Here is a 23682-nt window from a genome sequence, read left to right on the forward strand (position 1 = left end):
AAAAAAAATGTCGCTCAAAGGGTCTGTCCCCACTTTCAGCACTTAACACTTACGGCAAAAGTGTCCTCCCAAGCCTGGAAAAAATACAGGGCAGTTTAGGGATCTTAGAAGCATTCAAGCAAAGGGCACAGTTATTTTAAACCCTGTTTCCTTCATTGCTGCCATCAGTGGAGTCATACAGACTCACGGAAACTAACGTCACAACTCACAAAGAGTTATAAAGCGGGTATGCTTATTTAGCGCTGGGTGCATGAGGGATCGCTTCACTACAGATGTGCACACAAACATGACAGTTCTTCATGGTTATATTAAGTTCAGTTATACTTATTCATTAGAGTACCTCACATGCCTATACATATTTGTATCCTATCCCCTCTGTTTTGCACTGCTGCCTGGTGATGGTCGTTTAGGGTAGTGGGGAGAAGACAGGTGGCTCTTCTTAGTCACTGCAAGTAACCTGTTTTGTGCAGACTCAGTTATCCTTTGACTCTTATCCAAACTTCAGAAGGTTTTGTATACTTTTTCCTGACTCTTCAAAGACATGGAGAAGCTCAAATTAGCTACAATGAAATGAATTGCCTGAAACTGTGACTAACTACGAGATAAGCAAGCAAGGATTTAATCAGATAAGGAATTTGTCAGACTGGAACTCACCAAAGCAATCATTTTATTTTCACAGAGCACATAGTCCTTGAGTGCCAAACTTACTCAAAATATATTTATGTTATTTTTAACCTTTTATCAATACCACAGAATCGATTTTCCTAATCTCCATTATTCTGCAAAGGTGAGAGTCTTCTGACCTTTCTGCCTGCAATTCATTCAATTTCCTGCCTTTTTACATTTCTTCCTAAACAGTGTGATATAAATTGAAAGCACACAGTCCTTAGGAGCTAACATTATTAGTGTATAATTGCTGCATATGATCTTAAGACCCAAGACCCATCACTTAAACCTACTAAAAAGAACAAGCTAATGACTAAGATAGGAAAACTTCTGTTCTCACAAAATTAACTGAAGGGTCTGTATCTAAGAGAAACACCAGTTGCTGATGATGCCTGATAACTTTGCTGGAGTCAACAACTGAAACATCTGGATTAACAGATAAACCACAAGGATGATGATGGATGCTGCTGTTACAAGGCCTACAAAATACATTTTTTTAACAATTGAATAATTAGAAATATGCATTAGTAATTGGATTGAGTTTCTGTGAGTGGCTGGTGGCTTGGAGGTCTCATTCCCTGGAATGACATGGCATAGGCAAGAACAAAAAGAAATGTGATGTTTGTGCAAAGGGTGAGAGGAAGGAGAAGTTTCATAGAGTATGTATGCAGTCTGTGGCTTTTTACTCTATTACATCAAAATCTTTCACAGGATTCTTGACAGTTTAGAAAACCATTTTTCAAACAAAACACATTTCAAATAAGCACATTAAAACATTCATTTTGGCATTGGTAAAGCAGAAAACCACATGCCAGTGGAAGTTGCTGGGTTAAGCAGAGACAAGTCTTCCTGGAGGTCTTTTCCTGAAGTCAGGAGATGTGATAAAGCTGCAGCAGGACATGTAGAACTGGCAAATTTGATGTGCCTGCATGATGAACCTAGTCAGCAGACATCCCGTGCAGACAAACCACTGATGCTCTTGCTGTTTTTCACAAGATTCACTTTACCACATTTGCTTCTCTCATGAGCTGCCCTGGCAGTGAGCAGCAATGAGTCTAGGGTTGCACTGAGCACAGGTTTACTATTTCTCAGCTTGTGGGATGAAAACAATTACCAGCCCAGTAACAGCCTTGAATGTTTACCATCAGGAGTTGCTTCTGAAGCAGCTCATTAGCTGCCAGGCTTCACACACTGGGTGCTATATCTCAAACTGAAACTGACACCAGGCTATCTCAGACAGCAGTTGCTGCCTCTACACAGATTTGACTGTAGGCAACTGCAGAAAGGACATCAGTCACATCAACGTAAACATGGTGAGAAATTGTACTGATAAAACACCAGACTGTAACCAGTGAGCCAGGAAGTGCTTGAATATAAAATATCTGCAAAGCTGCTTTTAGTAGGTCAGGCTTCAGCTTGTACTGACTGGTACATGGGGTTGCTTATTCCTGCCCAGGTGCAAGACAGCACTTCCCTTTGCTGAACTACATGAGATTCCTCTCTGCCCATTTCTTAACCCCTCACTTGTCTCTGTTCAGAGAGTCATCAGGTACAACAATCTATGTTCCCAGTTTTGGATCATCTGCAAAGTTGTGAGCATACACTTTGCCCTATTGTCAATGTTATTAATAAAGATGTAAGTAGCATGACCCTAGTATTGACCACAAGAGACTGGTGTCTGTGCTGCTGATCACAATCCTGCCTGTCAGGCTGTTTCCAATCTACCTGACTATCCAATTATCCATCTCATGCTGGTCTGGATAGCAACTTTGATCTAGTTGAATAGCAGCATATATAGTTGAAGATGCTCCTGCTCATTGCAAGTGGATTGGACTAGATGATCTTTAAAGGTCCCTTCCAACTCAAACTGTCCTATGATTGTATTGTATGTTGCTATACTTCAGTGGCATATCTGTGATATTATTGGAGACTGCTAAAAGCCTTATTAGAACACAGATAAACATTACCACCACTCTAGCCTCATCTGCCAAGTCAGAACATCTCATCACAGAAGGTTATGAAGTTAGTGAAGCACAATTTCATCTTCATAAAAGCATGCTGACTACTCCCTTGGCAATGATTTTGGGGAGGATTTCCTCCATTATCTTCTCAGAGAGATGGATGTGAGGCTGTAGTTCCCTTGATTGTCCTCATTTCTGCCTTCTCTTAGGAACTTCTTTTAGCATACCACGGCCTTGCAAAGATAATCAAGCTTGGCCTCACCATGGCATCCACCAACCGCCTCAGTACTCATGGATACATCCCATCAGGTCACATGGACTTATTTATATCCAGTTTGGTCATTCCCTAACCTTATCCTGCTCCACCAAGAACAAGTGTTCATTGTTGTATACTTCTAGCCTAGTCTCAGACACCCAGGATTCCTGAATGCAGAACCATAAGCAGGAGCTGGGGGATCAAACACCCCACTGTAAGAGAAGTAAGATCAAGTTCCTGACAACCTGAGGAGCCCAAACATGGATAGGTCAATAGGACCTGATGAGATGCATCCCAGAGTCCTGAGGGAATTGACTGATGTATCTGCCAAGTCATTCTCCGTGATATTTGAAAAATGGCAGTCAGGTAAAGTCCCTGGTGACTGGAAAAAGGGATACATTGCACCCATTTTTAAAAAGGGTAGAAAAGAGGACCTTTGGAATTACTGACCTGTCAGCCTCACCTGTGTGCCTGGGATGATCATGGAACAGATCCTCCTAGAAGCTATGCTAAGGCACACAGAGGACAGAGGTGGAGACAGCCATCATGGCTTCACCAAGGGGAAGTCTTGCCTGACCAACCTAGTGGCCTTCTATGATGAAGTGACTACATCAATGGACAAAGGAAGAGCTACAAATGTTGTAGGACTTCTGTAAGGTCTTTGACATGGTACCCCACAACATCCTTCTCTCTAAGTTCAAGAGATATGGATTTGATGGGTGGATGAGAAATTGGCTGGATGGTCACATCCAGAGGGTAGTGTTCAACAGTTCAATTTCCAGATGAAGATTGGTGACAAGTGGTGTCCCTCAGGGGTCCTTATTGTTTAGTATCATTGTCAATGACACAGACAGTGGGATCGAGTGCACCTTCAGCAAGTTTTAAGGCAGCAACAAGCTGACTGGCACAGGTGACACAGCTGGGGGACAGGATGGCATCCAGAAGACCTGGAAAAGAGAAGTAGGCCTGAGAAGTAGGCCTTTGTGAATCTTCTGAGGTTCAACAAGGCCAAGTGCAAGGTTTTGCACATGGGTCAGGGCAACCCCTTTATTCTGATAAAGGAAAGAAAAGTCTCTAATTTATTACAATACACTACACACAGAGTGAAGCCAGAGTCGGATAATGAGAAGTACAACCAGACCTTAAAGCACCTCCCCCCACCACTTCACTTTAGTCCTGATTTTGCTCCCTTCTTCCCCCACATTGTGACACGGGGAGGGACAGGGAATGGGGGTTTTGATTAATTCCTCACGAGTTGTTTTCCTCCTTAGTTGGTGGGGAGCATTCCTCAAACCCTTCTCCTGTTCCAGCGTGGGGCCCCACCCACGAGTAATAGTCCTACACACACTTCAACATAAGTCCTTTCCCACGGGGCTTCATCTCCTCACCAGTTGCCTCAGCGCAGATCCCTTTCATGCGTGCTGACCTTCAGGCCCAGACTGCTCCAGCCTGGTCTGCCACAGTGTCACAAATCCTCCCAGTAAACCTGCTCTGGCATGGGTCAGTCTCTCCATGGGCTGTAGGTTTTGCTGTCAGGAGCTTGCTCCAATGTGGGCTTCCCATGGGGTCACAGCGTCCTTCAGGTGTCTCTACCCGCTCTGGTGTGGGATCCTCCCTGGGCTGTAGATGGGATCTCTGCTCCCCGTCATCATCCGTGGGCTGCGGGGGGACAGCCTGCTTCACCACGGTCTTCTCCATGAGCTGCAGGGGAATCTCTCCAGCTCCTGGAGTGCCTCATCCCCCCTGCTCCTTCTTCTCTGGCCGTGGTGTCTGCACAGTTTTTTACATCTTCTGACTCCCTTCTCTGGTGGCAAAAAGTGGCTGCTTGCAGGTTTTTTTCTTCTTAAATGTGATTCCCAGAGTTGCTGTGACCATCACTGATGGGCTTGGACTTGGTCAACAATGAGTCTGGCCTTGAGTTGGCCAGTGTTTACTTTGTCAGGCCTGCAGAAAGCTTCTAGCTGCTTCTTGCAGAAGCCACCCCTGCAGCCCCCCTTCTCCACCAGATCCCAGCCACGCAAAACTGTAACACCCAGCTCGTGAGGTAACAGTAAGATAAGGAAACATAGGCCATAATACTAGGCTATGAGCACAGATAGATACATTAGGATAGGTGGCAGTGATGTTAATGATTCAACCTTCATTCATAACTTCAGGTGATTGTTGGCAGCCATATATCTCATAAGAATTATTAACTGATGTTACATTAATATAATCAACTACCCAAGTTATTATACAATGTAATTTGGCCGTAATAATCACAGAAAAACCAAGAACTTACCCATTTCGTATATACAGATTCTTTTCACCGATGTAGGTCCATCCATTCGTAGGGACATTAGAGACCCACTACCACTGTGTACCAGTTCCATTAATCTCAGTGTATGATGAAGCTGAATTCGCCATCTGCTCCATCTTCCACTTCTAGGATGTCTACACACTGGAGGAGGAGTTCCATCTGGGGAATACATGGTATCACAACTATCATTGGCATTTGTTGCGAGGCTGCTATTAGAAGTAAGGAGGCAAATTTGCCTCATACTTGTCATGGTCATGTTGAGACCTTGGTAAGAGTGGTACATTGTAGCACTACATTTCCTAGCAAGTCCTGAGTTTGTGGAACTCAAACCTGATGTTGGACACTGACAGTCTGATCTGGAAGGTTCTTTCTTACAAATATAAAGCTGCCAACAATCAAAGTCGAAAAGATTAAGGCCCAAGTCCAGCTCCAGGGGCAATTCTACATCCTTGTCTGTTGAACGTGATATAGAATTTTCTTGACCTTCTGTTACAGTATTGAGCATGTCCCACTGGAAACATGCAAAAACCATCTTCCAAGATGTTGTAGTTTTGTGTGGGGAGTTCTGGTGGAGGAGGGGGCACTGCAGCTTTAGCTTCTGTGAGAAGCAGCTAGAAGCTTTTCCTAGACCCCAGGTACAGCCCACACTGGACCAGGTGGAGACATACAGAAGACACTGTGATCTGCATTGGGGCAAGCCTCTGTCAGCAGCCTGTGAAGAGAGACAGAGACACAGAGAGAGAGAGGGAGAGAGAGAGAGAGCCCCATGCTGGAGCAGGTTCGCTGAGAGGATGCTTGTGACTCTGTGGAAGACCAAGCTGGAGCAGTCTGGGCCTGAGAAACTGAGAGACATTCTATGATTTATGATTGCACCCCATGGGAGTGACCCATGCTGAGGCAGCTGGGAAGAGATGAAGTCCTGTGGGAAAGGACTCACATTGGAGAAATGTGTCGAGGACTGTCTCCTGTGGGTCGGAACCCCACGCTTGAGCAGGGGAAGGGTTTCTGATTCAAAACAAAGTCTGCAATTATTTTCTCACTCCACCCTTCACATATTGGTTTGCTTGTATCTGCATCAAAGGGGTACAATAAATGCCTCCATAGTCTCATTTAAGCATCTCAATTACAGACCCATTCTACCTTGAGATAGAGGTCTAGGATTGGTTGCTGGCTCCATTTTATCTAGACACCTCCAGACCACTCTGTGAGTACAACAAAACAACATTCTGCCTTCAACTGTGATGAAAGTTATCACTTAAGTCATGACATTTTCATTAGACCTGATAAGCATGAGAGGAGTGCTCCCCCAGAGACCTGGGGGAGAATCAGGCTCCAGGGGCAATTGGCAGCCTATGCTGACATCTGGATAAAAAAAAAACCCTTAGAGATCCTTAGGGGAATGTTTGATGGTGAGTACAGGCAAAGGGTGCAAGCTGGAACTGTTACATGCTGGACCAAAGTTGCTGAACCAGACCCTGTCACTGAGCCAGATCAGACAGAGTAGCTGGTTCCTCTGGGCTCAACCCACCATCTGGTTGGAGTGGTAGATGCAGCTGGTCTTAGGTGATGGGATGTGTATTTGTGTGTTAGTGAGTAACTTTCCTTAGCACAGCTTACCCATCAGTTGGTCTGTTGAATTGATTGAACTGGTCAGTCATGTTCTTTGGTGTTCCTTTCCTCCTCATGAGAACTAGGACTCAGTATTTTCTTTGACAGAGTTATCAACAATTGCCAGGCTTCCCTAGTCCGTTACAGAGATCTGGGTCTAGCTTTTTTAAGATCAACTTTATTTGATCAAAACTTGCTTACCAAAATCCTTACTACATTTAATTTTTTAAGACATAGGTCATGATTTTGGAAGACTTTCTTAGGTAAAACTGAGGAGATCAGAACTGCAGCTGTAAGACAACATTTTCATCCATTGTGAAGCTCTACCATAGCCTCAATGTATCATAATCTAGTGTTGCACCCAAATTGAAACAAACCCTCAAAAACTCACTGCTAGACTATACACAAGCATTTGTGGTTTGTTTTCTCTAATGACAGCAAGACAATACTTACAAACAAAACATAAAAGTGATTGATTCTACATACCTGGTTCTGAAGCAATGTCACTCACATAACTTGTCCATTTTGTTACAACCCTGTACACAATCTAAAGATCATGCTGTTTCCTTAGGTTGTTACACAATTCTTCTTGTCCGAAAGTTATGTGACTCTTGCACAGTGGTTGGCTGATTCTCCAACAGGTAGTCTTTGTTTCTCAGTAATTTTAAGGAACACACAACATTTCCCTTGGTTTTCTCATCTCACCTTTCTGTCAGTCCTTCTGTGGAGAGGAGCAGGAAGGAAATAGACATGGTTTCTAGTGCAGATATTCTGTGTTATGCTGCAGATGTTTAGCCAGAGAGAATGAGTTTTCAGACATGATTACTGCATTGCATACACAGGGCGCTTTGAATACTTCATTGTAAGGGATTACTTCTTTTCCTGTCTCAGAGGATACACAGATAAGCACATTGGGCTAGATAGCCTTGTAGCAAAGAAGATGTTTTTAGGTATCTCAAAGTAATTTTTCACTATTTTCAATGGCTGACTTTTACTACACCACAGATTATGTCTTACTCCTCTATCACACTCAGCTGGAAACCTCCAGAATGCTACTATTTTTCTATACAACAGATCTTGTGACTGTTCACTATCTACATAGTACAGTATTTTTATTACAGAGTGCCTGTTAGCCCATAGTATTTACTAAGAAAGTTCTAATTTCCCACAAAAGTTTGTATTTTTCTTGGACCATCCTATATAAATCTACCCTGAGTTCTTCAGAGTGATGCAGCCAGTTTAACATGTTCAATTATATGATTTGAGGTCAAGCAGAGTGGTCTGACTGCATAATTTCACTTTGAAAATAACATTTATGATGCTTCCATGAATAGTTCATCACAGTTCTTGTTAAGGAAAATCACATGGCTGCAGATATTTTGGCCTGATGAATCAATGAGGCAGTCTTCACAATCCTTGGAAACATTAGAATCCTTAGAAACGTAAGACAGTACTGAAGAAGTGATTGGAGAAGGCAGTTTAGTTTTATTTTTGTAATATAAAATACAAATACGTTACCTAATGTCTCATTACTTTCTATGAGCCTTACTATCAGTGTCTGAATTTGATCCATTATCATCTTCTTAGCTTCATATTCTCTGGTCCAGGCAAAACTACATTGCTCCTGATTACACTATATCCACTGAATCCACGCTAATGACTTGAGCTTTCAGAAAGATGTCAGTTAGCTAGGAAGTGATCTCAGAAATCAAGAAGCACAATAAGTCCTTCTCCCTTTATAAAAAGAAAAATGTTGATTACAATTCCTTGTAATCTTCAGGAAAGGTCATGTGGTGAATGGGTTAATATTTTGTTCATTGAAACAAGGTATGAATGACGGGAAACCACTTAGTTTCTAATATTAGTTCTAATATCAGGGAGGTTGCTGACTTATATTTCGAAACCCATCACAACATCTGCTGACATATTTCGAAATCGGTCACCACATCTTATTTTGTAAAAATACTGTGAGAAACTATGGACCAGGGTATTGTTTATTAAGATTTATGCTAAGCTTAATATGAAATTGCTTATGCAAGCAGCTACCAAAATATGAAATCGCTTATGCCAGCAGCTACCAAAAATGTGAAATTGCTTATGCAAGCTACCAGACACCGCTTGTGTAGGATAAGATAACCACAATTGCTTACACAAACTAAACCAGATACTGCTTGTGCAAGATAACCGCCAGATGTCCAGGAACCATAGAAACAGGACAAACAACCCCATATAAGGACATATAGGACAAAGGAGGAAGACTTCTTACTCCGGCCTCAAAGACCACCAAGAGGCAGAAAATGATCCCCTAACAACAACTGAAGCATGCGCGGAGTACCTCCACTACTTCATGAACACGGAAGTAAAAGATGTATAAAAAGGGACTGTTTGAACTGATCAGCACGGCAGTTGGCGGAGCGCAGACTCCCCTGCCGTCCAGCGCTGTATTTGCTCATATTCTACTTGCTATAATTAATAAAATTTTAATTGGATTATGATCCATTGTAGTCTCAATTTATAACAGTCATGTGATATGAAGAGTGAAAAAGGCAATCTAAAAAGGTCAAGTATTTTCCAGAAGCACCTGCGTCTATTATTAGAATATGCACTGATACAGTCGTAACATTAATCTGCTAGAATAATAGATATTTACTGTAATAAGTAATTGTTCTCAAACCTTCTATGACTGTAAATAAGCAACTAGGGCAAAGGGGAACCATTGTTCCATCACTAGTAACACCCTGAAAGAACTTCAGATCTTGCTGAGTTGGTGCCTGTGGTAGACTATGGCTGTGAATAGGTAACCAGGTCAAAAGGGGAACCATTGTTTTATCACTAGCAACATCCTGATAGGATTAAATGAGTTAACCAAATAAGATACTGAACACAACGTAGAGGAGGACTACGGGGGACCAGGACGACCCCCACTACCAGCTTACACAGCTACAGAAAAACACCGGAATATGCCACGTGTACCCGGAACTACGGGACTATAAAAAGGGGACTCCAGAAGGGTGAGGGGCGTGCTGTTTGCAGGAGCAAGGGTCTCCTCCGGACGCCCAGCGCTGATATTTGCCTACATCTTGCGGGCTTGCTTAATTAATAAATTGTTGTTTGGCTTTATCAACTGGAGTATGTCTCAAATTTATAACAATTTGGTGCCGTGACTCGGATGCAACTCACGAGATGGGACTCTTGGTCTTATCAGGGAGGCGCCCCGCCTGTTGTTTGGCGGCCTTGGTAGCCCATTTCCCATCTCGATTGCACCGATGAACCCAAATTCCAAGATATTAGGCAAGGGAGGCCGGCAGACCCTATAAACTTTGTGCACAAAGGTCCGGACGAAGACGCAGGACGCGTGAGTATCTGGGGGGGAAATCCGTTCGGTCTGGGTCAGGGATCCTGGAAGCGCGGCGAGTGTGTGTGTGCATGAGAGGGGGACCGGCAGCTCGGATTCCCCAAGCGAGTGCGGACCCTCAGTAGTGCGGTTCTCATTGCCCGCGAGGGCGTGAGCCACGAACCAGGGGAAGCGAGTGAATATGTTGTTGACTGAGTGCGCTCCAGATGATGGGACAGAAGAAGAGCAAGCTGTCTGATCCCATGGGTAGCCCAAGGGTGGTGCTACACGGTAAGCCGCCAGACAGTCCTTTGGGGTTAATGATTGCCCACTGAGGGGACTAGCTGTCTAGGCGATGAAAGAATAAAGAGTGTATGATATGGGTAACGTAAACTGTGTAACTACAGTGTGACCTCCTGAGAGTGAACAGGGGAAATTTGGATACTACAGTGTGGCCCTCTCAGGATGTATTGCCCCTGTGAAGTTTGTACGTAATTATAGGATGGCCGCCTCTAAGGCAGTCAGTATCTCTAATGATGCTTCTTCCCTGGCCTGGGGGATAGATAAGTTTTGCAATCTTGAGATGCACTGATCTTGTCCCTTACCCCAGGGACAGGACTGGGTGAAAAACTGCTGGCTCCATTAAATTATCTGGGCTGGCAGAATCAGTGCAAAAAGGCTGTGTGTATTCAAGCATGTATGAGCCATGGGGGCAGGGCATTCCCCTTGCTGCTCCGGTATATCCGGTCCACCTTAAAACACTGATTAGGGGTCTTCCTGATAGCGTGAAAATCTATGTGCAAAGCCTAAAGGAAAAGATTCTGCGAGCAATTGATCACAATACTTGCTACCCCAACTAGCAGAAACAGCCTGTTTTAACATGGGAGATTTAAGAAACCTAATCATAGAAGGTATAAAGGAGGCTGCTCCTAAACTTTACTAAAGCCTTTGAGATTGAGCAGGAAAAAGATGAGACACCCTCAGTGTTTTTACAGCGACTGAGAGATTAAATGAGAAAATATTCGGGTATGAATCCTGAAGATCCTGTAGCACAAGGTCTTCTGAAAGTTTATTTTGTGACTAAAGCATGACCTGATATTAGGCGAAAGGTACAGAAGATAGATGGTTGGAGTGAAAGATCTTTGGAAGATTTACTAAGAGAGGCTCAGAAAGTGTTTGTGAAAAGAGAGTAAGAAAAGCAGAAGCAGAAAGCAAAAATGATGGTATCTGCTGTTGATGAGGTAGTAAAGAAAAGAACAGAGCCAGTCTCACCTAGAGATAGAGGGAAAAGCTGGACAAAAGGAAGTGGGAGGGGTGTGAGAAACATGAATGAAGGAGGAATTGGCCGAGGTAGGGGAAAACTTTGGCAATCCCTATGGGCTGGTTTTCTCTCAGCAGGATGTTACGGGTGTAGCAAACAGGGACATCTTAAGTGAGAATATCCTGAGCTAAGAAAAGAAGAAAGGGTAATTCCCTTCATGTCCTTTGAACATGAATAGGGAAGTCAGGAGTTTATTAATTTAAGGTCCTACCAAGAATCCTTGATAAAATTGAAGGTGGGACCCCAGGAGGAGGACGTTGTCTCCCTGGTTGAGCTTCTAGGACTTCCTTAAATTTTATACAGACCAAAGTATAACTGTATCGGGGTAAAAGGGAAAGGATTCCCAGTCCCCATGTTTGAAAATACCACTTTAAGATTAGGTGATGAAAAAATTTGTGGGCAATTTATATATCCCTGATTCCGGAACTAATTTATTGGGAAGAGATTCGATAATACAATTAGGATTGGAATTGAAAACCCAGGATGACCAAATCGTGGTATCCATGGCTTTACTAACAGAGGAAGATGAAAACCAAATTGATCCAATAGCGTGGGTGCGAGAGGGTAATCGAGGTGGATTAAACATTACCACTTTAAAGATTAAACTTAAAAGGGACAATGACATTATTTGCCAAAAACAGTATGCTATTTCATTGGAAGGCTGTAAAAGTCTCCAACCATTTATAGAGAGTTTAATTAAGGATAAGCTTCTGAAACCATGTATGTCTCCTTTTAATACCCCAATCTTATCAGTAAAAAAAAAAAAAAACAAAACCACCCAAAAACAAACAAACAAACAAAAACCCCGATGGGTCATATCCTTTGGTACAGGATTTAAGACAGTTAAACCAAATAGTTCAAGTGCGTCACCCAGTAGTTCCTAAACCTTACACTCTATTGAGTAAAACACCAGATGACCACAGATGGTTTAGTATGATTGATTTAAAGGATGCTTTCTGGACCTGTCCACTGGACCCTGATAGTAGAGACATGTTTGCTTTTGAATGGGAAGATCCTTTCACAGGACAAAAGCAACAATTTATTTAGATGGACAGTTTTACCTCAGGGATTCACTGAATCACCAAATTTATTTGGACAAGCATTGAAACAAGTATTAGAAAAGTTTAAAGTCCCAACTGAAGTCACCCTTCTACAATATGTAGATGATCTTTTAATCTCAGGGAAAAAGAAGAGAATCGTAAAGGAAACAACAAATGCTTTGCTAAATTTCCTAGGGAAACAGGGACTAAAAGTATCAAAAAAACCAAACTGCAGTACATGGAAAAGAAAGTTAAATATTTAGGACATCTAATCAGTGAAGGGAGACAGAAAATAAACCCTGAGAAGATGAGTAGTTGAGTTACTTCTCCCGAAAACTAAGAAAGAGCTGTGAAAATTTTTGGGATTGACAGACTATTGTTGCCTATGGATTGAATCATTTGTACTAAAAACAAAGGGATTATATTTTAAATTGTTAGAAGAGCCTAATGACTTGGTATGGAGTAATGAAGAAAAAGAATTAATACAAGGATTAAAACAAAACTTGATCACTACTCCTGTGTTGGCACTGCCCTCCCTTAACAAACCATTCCACTTGTTTGCTACCATAGATAAGGAAACAGCCCTGGGGGGGACGTTACTCAAAAGTGGGGAGGCAAACGACAGCTAATTGCCTATTTATCTAAACTGCTGGACCCAATATCCCGAGGGTGACCTGAATGTGTACAGGCAATAGCAGCCACAGCCCTCTTGGTGGTAGAAAGCAGAAAGCTAACTTTTGGAAGAGCACTTATAGTAAGCACTCCACATCAAGTAAGGACAATTCTGACTCAGAAGGCAGGAAGAGGTCTCACTGATTCTAGGATTTTGAAGTATGAAGCAATTTTAATGGAAAAAGATGATTTAGTTATAACTGCTGAATCATGCCTCAATCCTGCCACCTTTTTATCAAAAGGGGAGACTAATAACCAAAAACTTGAGCATAACTGCTTAGACATAATAGAATATCATACTAAAGTGTGACCTGACTTGAGGGACATACCCTTGCCAACAGGTCTCCGTTTATTTACCCACTGGGTAGTACAGGCACTAGTGGACCACTTTGGAACCAAGTATATGTGTATTGAAATTTATAAAATCGCCAAAAGGATGGTGGGAAAGTGCCTGACATGCCAGAAGGTCAATAAACAACAACTCAGAAAAAAAGATACCGGGAGGGAGGGACCCTTTCTTGCGTTGCTTACCACAGATACTGCGGTTTGAACGGCCGAAAGAGGTTGGACGCACACGAGCAGAATAAAGACCGGTTCCAGAATCTCCGTGGGAAACTACCAACAATCCTGACAACTTAAACGCCACCTTTCGAAGAACCAGCGAGTAAAACTGTCTATGAATGACAATTTATTTTGTTCAAATGTTGGATGTATATGTTACACTTTCTTTTGTTTTGAGTGTCGAGTGTGTAAAGACAATTGGTGGGTACATTATAGAGAAAGAGAATATACCCCAGACATTTGTGAAAAATGTTATTGGGCAGAAAGAAAACTAACCGAATTAACCCTTAAATTAGCAGTAAAAATTGGAGAGATTATCCAAGGGTCTGAAGAGTGGTGGAGGATATATACAAAAGGGATAAATCCCAAATTAGGTTGTACATATCCTAATGAATATAAACAAGGTAGCCCAAAAATAATTCGGGTAGTGTGCCGGTCCCAGGTGAAACATTTGGATTGTTCAGCCCTGGAAGTGAAACATAAAAATTGGGAAGCCTATAACACTTGTAAGCTGAGGACAGGAAGAACCCCTGAAGACTATGACTGCTGCCGAGAAGATGGAACACCTTGCTGCTCCAAGCAACGGAGTAGGCAAAGGAGGCAGAGGCATAAGGAAATCGTGGGGTATTAAGCCCTCCAGTCCTATCACGAGGTGGCTCCATACACCAAGGCTGAAAAAGGCACCAGATACCCAAGAACCAGAAAATACCAAACAAAAACGATTGAGTCCAAGCGTCACCACTCTAGAATAGTTATTATGAACCCACCAATTGCCTTAAATAAAGGGGGGCTAATAATTGTATTTTTATAGATTTATTTAAATTTTGTATTTTGTTATTTGGGGACTGGGACCGCATTAGATCCAAGGCAAAACGTATTGGGTTACATTATCTCAAGCTTTGAATGCTACTACTTTTTGTGCTAGTCTTGCCACACCAAGTACTCCATTTATCACATGTTTGGTAGGAGTGCCACTGAATAGTTCCACCTGGAAAGTTTTTGAGGTTGCAATGAGTAAAATAGCAAGATGTCCTTATATTTATAATGCCAGTGAGGGCATGACAAGGTATGATTCTTGGGATGATAGAGTCCCCATTGGTCCAGAACCACAGGAACTGGAATTAATGGATTCTTTGAATACCAGCTATTGTATATACATAGATGCTGCCAAGTACCCATGTAACGAAGGTGATCACGTTAATGTTTCTTGAATGATGACCTAAAACCGATTTAGAAAAAGAAGAGGCATCGATGCTATTATCTCAAAAAGCAGTTAGTCGGTTTGAGAAACAAATTGGTCAAAATTGAAAGGGGGGATTGTAATAAGTAATTGTTCTCAAACCTTCTATGACTGTAAATAAGCAACTAGGGCAAAGGGGAACCATTGTTCCATCACTAGTAACACCCTGAAAGAACTTCAGATCTTGCTGAGTTGGTGCCTGTGGTAGACTATGGCTGTGAATAGGTAACCAGGTCAAAAGGGGAACCATTGTTTTATCACTAGCAACATCCTGATAGGATTAAATGAGTTAACCAAATAAGATACTGAACACAACGTAGAGGAGGACTACGGGGGACCAGGACGACCCCCACTACCAGCTTACACAGCTACAGAAAAACACCGGAATATGCCACGTGTACCCGGAACTACGGGACTATAAAAAGGGGACTCCAGAAGGGTGAGGGGCGTGCTGTTTGCAGGAGCAAGGGTCTCCTCCGGACGCCCAGCGCTGATATTTGCCTACATCTTGCGGGCTTGCTTAATTAATAAATTGTTGTTTGGCTTTATCAACTGGAGTATGTCTCAAATTTATAACATTTACAACTGAGACAATGACAGCTCATAGAGATTTTGGAAAACACTCCATTTTACATATACTTAAGGAAGGTAAACACACATATAGGCTTATTGCTTTGACTTCCTAATGTGGAAAGTGCTAAGAAATGTTGCTTTTGCAAACTGAAAAATGTTATTGTATTCTTTACTGACTTAAAGGACTCAGGCTGCCTCATCAGAGATCCTGTGTAGGGAATTTAGGATAGCACATAAAATAAGGGGGAATACTGTTCTCAAATAAGGGTTCAATTTGAGTACATAGCTCTGCTAAAAGATACAGATATGGATAATGAGATAAGGGGTTAAATCGTGACTGAGGACATGGGGCTGGAACTGAAGGAAATCAGGCTCAAGGAACAGGCTTGCTAATGGGGCACAAATTACCACATCAAGGCAAACAGTCAAAACAGGCAAAACGAGGTGGGGTCATTTTGACCAGGAGTGGAATTGCCTTTTCAGAAGCTACAAAATTAACATGCGCAATCTGAAACCTGTATGGAGCTTTGACTTCCTTCAGCCCAGGGCCACATCAGTTGCCGGGGAAAGTTAAGATAAAGACAACTACTTGCCAGTAAGCAGTTGTCCCAGACAAAAGGACTCATACATTTTAATTTTCTTCACCACTGGAAGCAGGAATCTCCCAGACATGCCATGTGTATTATATTGTGTACTGCTGTGGATGGGGCGCCTTGGTTGAGCCTGTAAAATCCATAGTTAAACAGAGGAAGGAGGTGAAAGGTTCAACCTGAGGAAGACTCGAACCTTCATCGCTGAGACCCCCGACGACCACTAGCCCAGACAACGCGCAGACACAACTGGGAGGAGTTTATGGAAACCACTTCTTACAACTCATCTTAATATGAAGCGGGACAGGTGATGAATATGTATAGATGTACGGTATAAAAAGGCTGCAGGCACTGACCAAAAGTGTGCCTACTTTGTTGGGTCACCTGCTCTTGCAAGAATGTATAATAAATTACTGCTCCACTAATGTGCCTACCTTGAGTCCTGTTTTTAGGACCTGTGGCATTTCTAACACTAACACAGAGATTTGTAGTAAAAGTATTAAAGTCGCTGTGAATTAATTATTAATGGTAATATTTGCATGTGAAAACAGCAGGAAAAGCAATAGATGAAGGATTAAAAGAATTTCTTGTGTTGGTCCCTAACTCGGGACACAGCTGGTAAGTACTGAGGAGCATGTTGCTTGTATCACATCCAAAGATCTATGCTCTAACATAGCCATAACAAGTATGACTTATCAGCAGAAGACCTGCAATGTTAGAGCCCTGAGGCCACTAATAAGCCTTAATGAACCCAATCAGCCTCACCTCCTCCTCACAGAAAGGGCTCAGGAGCTCTATTTATGCTGAGCCCTGGAACTTTGCTCCTTGCTTAAACTGTGTTGGAGGAGTGTTAGTCTTCATCTCAGCTACAGATGTGCTTGTACCTAACTGGGGCTTCTTGATCTAGTTTTCAGTTTTTCCTGTGATGTTGTCTCATGCTGTGGATTCTTGGTTGGATTTATCTGCCATCTCCAGGTGTAGTTTGCTTCCCATGCTCAGGTACTGTAGGCCTGGCTGGTGAGAGCTATGAACTTCTGGCTGTAGGTTCCCTCTTGGTCCCCTGGGAAGGGACCTTGTTTAAACTACCAAGAATGCAAACTGCAGCTCTGATGATTTTCCTGTCTTTGTAAGGATAGGCCTAGCAAAATAGGAAAACAAAAATGATAGGCAGCAACTTTACTGCTGGACTAAGGATGTTGAAGGGAGCAAAGTTCTAGGGCAATCAACTGCTTTAGATAGAATTACTGTTGACTCCTACAGAACCTGTCCCAAAAGTCTAAACGTCCTGTCATAGTCAATCAATAGTAGCCTAAAAGATACAGAGAAGACCAAGTAGTCATTTTGTGTCATGCAGGTGGTTCTGGTGGGTTCACTCTACTACATATATCTTTGGCACTTGAGGTATGAGACAATGAATAGAAGTGAATTAACTTTTGAAGTAAAAGCACCTTCCCCTTCTATAATGCCTCACAGTGAGTATAGTTACACTTAATTCCTGTCTTAATAGCTTCCAACAGTTAGATCATGTATTTGATAAATCATCTCAGTTCCTGAATGATTCCATAAATAAGAATAAGGCAGAAATGTGTACCATAATTAATCAAGCAATTTATTCTTGAATGTTTACTGTAGAGTGAGTTCTGTAAGACTAACATTTAGACAGATTTTTTTTTTTATTACTGGTAGTTAAAGAGTAAGGCACATGCCTTATTTTCTGATGCGAAAAGGCTTCTTTGCCAAATAGTTGCTGCTTTCTAGTTCATTAGCTTGTATGAAGAAGGTCCTCATTCCATGTTAACAAGCAAAGTATTTCTCTTAGGGCACAGTATCTCATGTTGTCAGCCAGTGTAGCTTGTGTTTGATTGGTGGACTCTGTTGACAATTGAAACTGGACTTGATGCATATCAGTAAAAAAGCAGATCTGTCCTACTTTCATCCCTTCAAAGGACAACTGTGTGATAAATTTGAGACATACTCCAGTTGATAAAGCCAAACAAGAATTTATTAATTGTAACAAATAAGCAAGCCAGCAAGATATAGGCAAATATCAGCGCTGGGCGACAGGGGAGTCTCCGCTCCACCAACTGCCGCGCGCGGTTAAAGTTCTTCAGTTCCTTTTTACTCAGTATCTCTCCCCGTTGACGTGTCTTTAGTGAAGCACTCTGCGCATAGACCTGTCTTCCATATTTGGTCTTCTTTTTTTTTTTTTTTAGCAGGCGTTGTACTTATTGGTTGATTTTACTACTTGGGTAAGCTCCATTAATGCTTCATCAGCAACTTACAATACGGTTATTCTTACAAAATAAGATGTTACAACCATCAGCAACTTACAATATGGTTATTCTTACAAAATAAGATGTTGTGATCGGTTTCAAAATAGAAGTCAGCAATCTCCCTGATATTAGAACTAATGTTAGAAACTAAGTGGTTTCCTGTCATTCATTCCTTGTTTCAATGAACAAAATATTAACCCATTCACCACAAACTGTAAGGTCATTACTACATTAATCTCCTGATGTGAGTGATAGTAGGCCCAAGTCACAGGTGGGTAAGAAGAAGGTAATCAGTATGGCTCCCCTTTTAGAACTGGAGCTGAGGTGGTAGGAAATCACAAAGCAATGCTGGGGCACCATGAAGTCCATAGTGGGTGAAATAAAAACAATGTTTTGTGTTCTTTCTCTCCAGCAACTTCAGAAATGGTCTCACATAAACACATAAAGTAGGTAGAATGGTGTCAGTGAGCATATGAGAACCTCATTAGCTCATGTGGAGAAATGTGGACAAAGAAAGTGTGATGATATGGAATTTCAGATGGAAGTTAAGTGTTGAAGGCAGGCTGTGTTGCATGTATTTCTCTGATTGGACTGGAAGTTAGTTTGAATGGCTAGTCACTGTTACTGAGGAGTCTGTTGTCAGAAAAGTGGATCTGTTACCTGGTGTGCAATAAACCAGTTCTCAAACATGCAGAAGAGATAACGCTTTTATTCATGCCTGGGTGCTTGGTGGACTTCCATAAATCAAGTGCAACCAAAGCTGGCTCCATTGTAACGTTTGTGTATAAATATAAGGCATTACACTCACAGTTACAACGATTGACTAGTAATGTACCTGTAATTACAGTAATTGCTGTGTCATTTTCAATCACTGTGCCTGCATGGAGTAAGGGTCTTCACCTGGGCAAGTGTCTTCTGGATCTGTGGGTGTGTTTTTTAGTATTATAATGAAGACAGACCAGTTAAGGACTCCTGGAATTTGGTTTTCACTATCAAACCGGTTGTGTGTGGAGATAATCTTGATTAGATGTTCTTAGTTTTCCAGGACAGTTTACAGAGGTTCTTTTAAACAATTACCTTTGATTCCATCCTTTATAGATGTTCCTTCAGATGATTCCCTTTGATCCTTTTCTTTAGTAAGCACCTAGCTACTACTTACATTCACTCTCAGTTATTGAGCCATTGAACATAACCTGATTAAACAGAGAGCCATGGTTAACCTTTACCTGAGATGATAAATATTATGTCTACTCTCTAGTGGCACAGCAAAACTTCATTAACAGTGTTCCCCCTTATCTTATGTGCTATCTGTCTCATATCCAGATTGACAAATGTCCTTTATCTTCCTATTCCCGACAAAGGATTTCTGATGAGGCAGTCTGAGTCCTCCACTTCCCAAGTCAGCATAAAAAAATACATTTCAGTTTGCAAAAGCAATATTTCCCAGTGTTTTCCACACTCTGACCACAGGTGTGCCTATTTTGTTAAGATAACTGCTCTTAGAAGAATGTATAATAAATTGCTGCTTCACTAGTACGGCTACTGAGAGTCCTTTCTTAGGACCATTGGCATTTATAGTATATGGAGGCAGAAGCTCAGAAGCAAGAAGGATGAGTATGAGCAGTTTGGTAACCAGCTGAGAAGAGACACGTTCAATATGCTGGAAAAAATTTGCATTAAGATTGAGTAAATAACATTTGGATTGCAATTCCAAACCACTGGGACTCAAGTTCCTGCAGGTTTTTAAACCTTGTGTAGAAGCCTGTGATTTTAAAGTTCTGATTGTTTAGTATTATTGATTTTAAACAATGTGTGCCTGTAAGCTTCCTTTAGATTAAGGGTACAGTCTATGCTAGCTTTGCAAGTTTATTTAAAGCAGCTTTGTGTGGAAAGATTTATGCCAACTTCATTGCCAAGTACTCAGCAGAAACTAGTGAGTTCCTTAACCCTGAATGGCTTACAGTGTTAAGAGTTCAGGTAGTAAATTAGTGTATAAACAGCTTGGGAAGCCAAATTTCCATAAGCACACACTAATTCACAAGCCCATTGTTTTAAAGGGTGAATGTCAGGAGAACAGAGCTAGGCTCTTCTCAGTGATGTCTAATGATAGGACAAGAGGAATGGGTGCATGCTGGAGCTTCCATTTGAACACTGAAATGTGGTAATTCACTTAACAGTCAGAGTCCTATGTAGCTGTTAAGCAGGTATCCTTTATTGCAGCGCTGGGTGTATAGGAGATCATTCCTCCTAAGGCATACCAAGTTGTAGGTGTAGCATGTTTGTATACCAGCAATGCATACATATTCAATGAATTTCTTGGAAATCTAATACATATTCAAGCTATTACAGGTATTGGGGCTTTTACCTTCTTTCTTCTTTTTATGGTAGTAACTTTGAGTCGAGGGGTGTGCTTCCTCAAAGGTCACAGCTTCATCCCATCACACTCTTCAGTTCATTAAAGTTCATGGCTAGTCCACAAGTGCATCCATTTACAGCAAGAATTCCTTTACTGCTTATCTACAAAGTCCTCCTCAAAGTTCTGCTTATCTACAAAGTTTCCTGCTCAAGGCCTTTCTTTTGCTAAACTTAAAGACCTTATTCATAGCTTTCTTTTTAGTATGTTAACAATCAATTTAAGCATCTTTCTCAAGGATGTGTTTCTTGCTCAGGGCTCTTGTTACATTCTAGCTACAGTTGGTTTCACAAAGGTCTTTTATTAACCTTTTGCATCCCTTCAATGTACAGAAAAACATTTTCACTGTGCACTGGAACAGACTGCCCAGAGAGTTGTAGAGTCCCTTCCTCTGGAGACATTTAACAACTGCCTAGATGCGTTCTTGTATGACCTAATCTAGGTGATCCTGCTCTGGCAGGGGGATTGGACTAGGTGATCTTTTAGGGTCCCTTCTGTTACCGTTGCAATTGTAAAGAATCTATCTACACAAAGCAGATAAGCAGGCACTTCTTTATTTCAGCGCTGGGAAACACGGGGGATAGCTCCACCAAATGTGTTTTCAGAGTTGGTTACAAATCACAGTACATTTATACACTTTTTTAGTAGAGTCATTGTTTAAAATTGCATAGAATGCTCGCTTCTTACTTTAACCTTTGCAATGATTGCCTTTCAGTTACTTCATCTTACCTATATTCTTATTCTACTAAAATAATTGGCTAGCTTTACTGCTTACTTTAAATACAAAGAGAGGATGGTAATGATTAACATATTATTATTATTTCCTGGAAGTCATTAGCAGGTGCAAATGTCCCCAATGCATGCGTAGTTATGTTGAGCAGGGGTCTGCTAGTGGTCCTAGGTAGTCTTCCTCACTGTGTCCACTGATAGAACACCACCCTAGCATTCTTGCACAAGCTTGTTTCACCTTGGCTAATCCTCCAAATCCAAACCTTCCTACTGGTGACAGGCACCCCTGTGATTGGTATGTAGTGTGATAGATGAGCCTTTGTTCAGTAAACCGCATACACCTTGAAACAGGCTGTAACATTCTGATTTTGTAAGAATGATTGTGCAACATATATTGTAAGTTACTAATGAAGCATAGAATTGAGTTATAGGTAACTTAAAAGTAGAAACCACAGAAATCAAGTAGCCAATAAACGAGCTTGCTGTTGAAGATGACCAAATATGGGAGAGGGGTCAACTAAGGGACAAGTGAGGAAGACGAGTGACTTCATCCTGTAGACCACCAGGAGGTAGAAGACCACCCCCTAACAACAACTGGTGCACTTGCAGGAAACTAAACAGAAGTTTTAGTGGGACATTCGAGATCCGGAACTAGAAGACTATAAAAACCTTAACTCGGACAGGGACCGCACGCGCCGTTGGTAGAGCTGAGACTCTCCGGCCACCCTCGCTCACTCCCCTTCCAGCCGAAAAGGGGAGAAAATGCATATATTGGGAGGCTTAGGACTTGAGATACGGACAGAGGCATCACTTTCCAATTAGTGCAATGGGCAAAACAGACTCAGCACAGAATAAAAGAAAGAAAAATAATTTATTACACTACAACTACACACCCAGTGAACCAGAGTCAGGTGATGAGAAGTGTGATCAGGTCTTAAAGCACCTTCTCCACACCTGTCTCTTCTTAGCAGACTTAAATTTTATCACGATTTTACTCCCTTCTTCCCCCAACATGGCACAGGGAGGGGCAGGGAATGGGGGTTTTCAGTCCGTTCCTCCTGAGTTGTCTTCCATCATAGCTGGGGGGGGGGGGGTGTGATGCCACACACGCACACTTTCCCTGCAGCATCGTGGGGTCCCACCCACTCGAGAGTCGTATCCACTTCTGCAGCGTGAGTCCTCTCTATCCGGGAGTTATCTCCTCACCACAGGCCTCTCAGCAGGACTCCCTTCCCTATTCCCATCCAAAATCCCTCCCCTGTTTACCTATGCATTAGGTATTTCCAAGGTTTACAGGCTCAACTGAGGAGCCTTCTTCATAACAGTACATAATGTAATACATATTGGATGTCTGGAAGGTTCCAGCTTTCCACTGGTGATGAAAATTAATATTTATGGGCTTACTGAGCAAAATGCAGTATTTTTCTAAATTACTATTGTTTATCTTAGTCCTTAACTGTTGCATATCTTTGTTTTGTTTAGACCCATTGAAGCCAAATGGACACCCTCAAATTCTTACCTTTATCTTACTGTTAGACAGCTGAATAGTGGCTTGATTGGGACCCAGGGCATATTGTTTATTGAAAGCCTCAACCCAGGTTTCAGTTTGTTGAATTATGCAGCACTACCCTGATTAATCTGGTTTTATCTGACAACTCAAGTCTGAGTTGTCTACACAGCTCCCCATAGGTTGTCCCTGCTGAGATGGGACATCAAGGCAATCCGAGGCTGTGTCGCTGTACAACCCCCCCATGAGTTGCCTTTTGGGCTAGACATTGCCAAAACCTGTTTGTGAAACTCTGAGCCATATGTTTCCTTACATTCTACCCCATGTCCTGAGTCACAATTCAACCACTTATATGTTCTCATTGTCCAATGTATGGGTATAAATTTAATCTACATCTTTTAGCAGAGTTATGTATTCCTCAGTTTCTAATTGAACCCTTATCTAAGAGAACAATTTTAACATAATTCTTTTAACACAACCGACAGCAAAATGTATTGCAATAATGCAAATTATAATCATTAGCAGTGTTCCCCCCCCCCCCTTCTTATGCATTATCTGTTGCATAACCTGATTGACAATTGTCCTTTGTCTTCTTAAATCAGCATAGAAAAATACCACAAACCCATTGCAGTTTGCAAA

Source organism: Gallinula chloropus (assembly GCF_964237585.1).
Source record: "Gallinula chloropus genome assembly, chromosome: 1".
NCBI lineage: Eukaryota > Metazoa > Chordata > Aves > Gruiformes > Rallidae > Gallinula > Gallinula chloropus.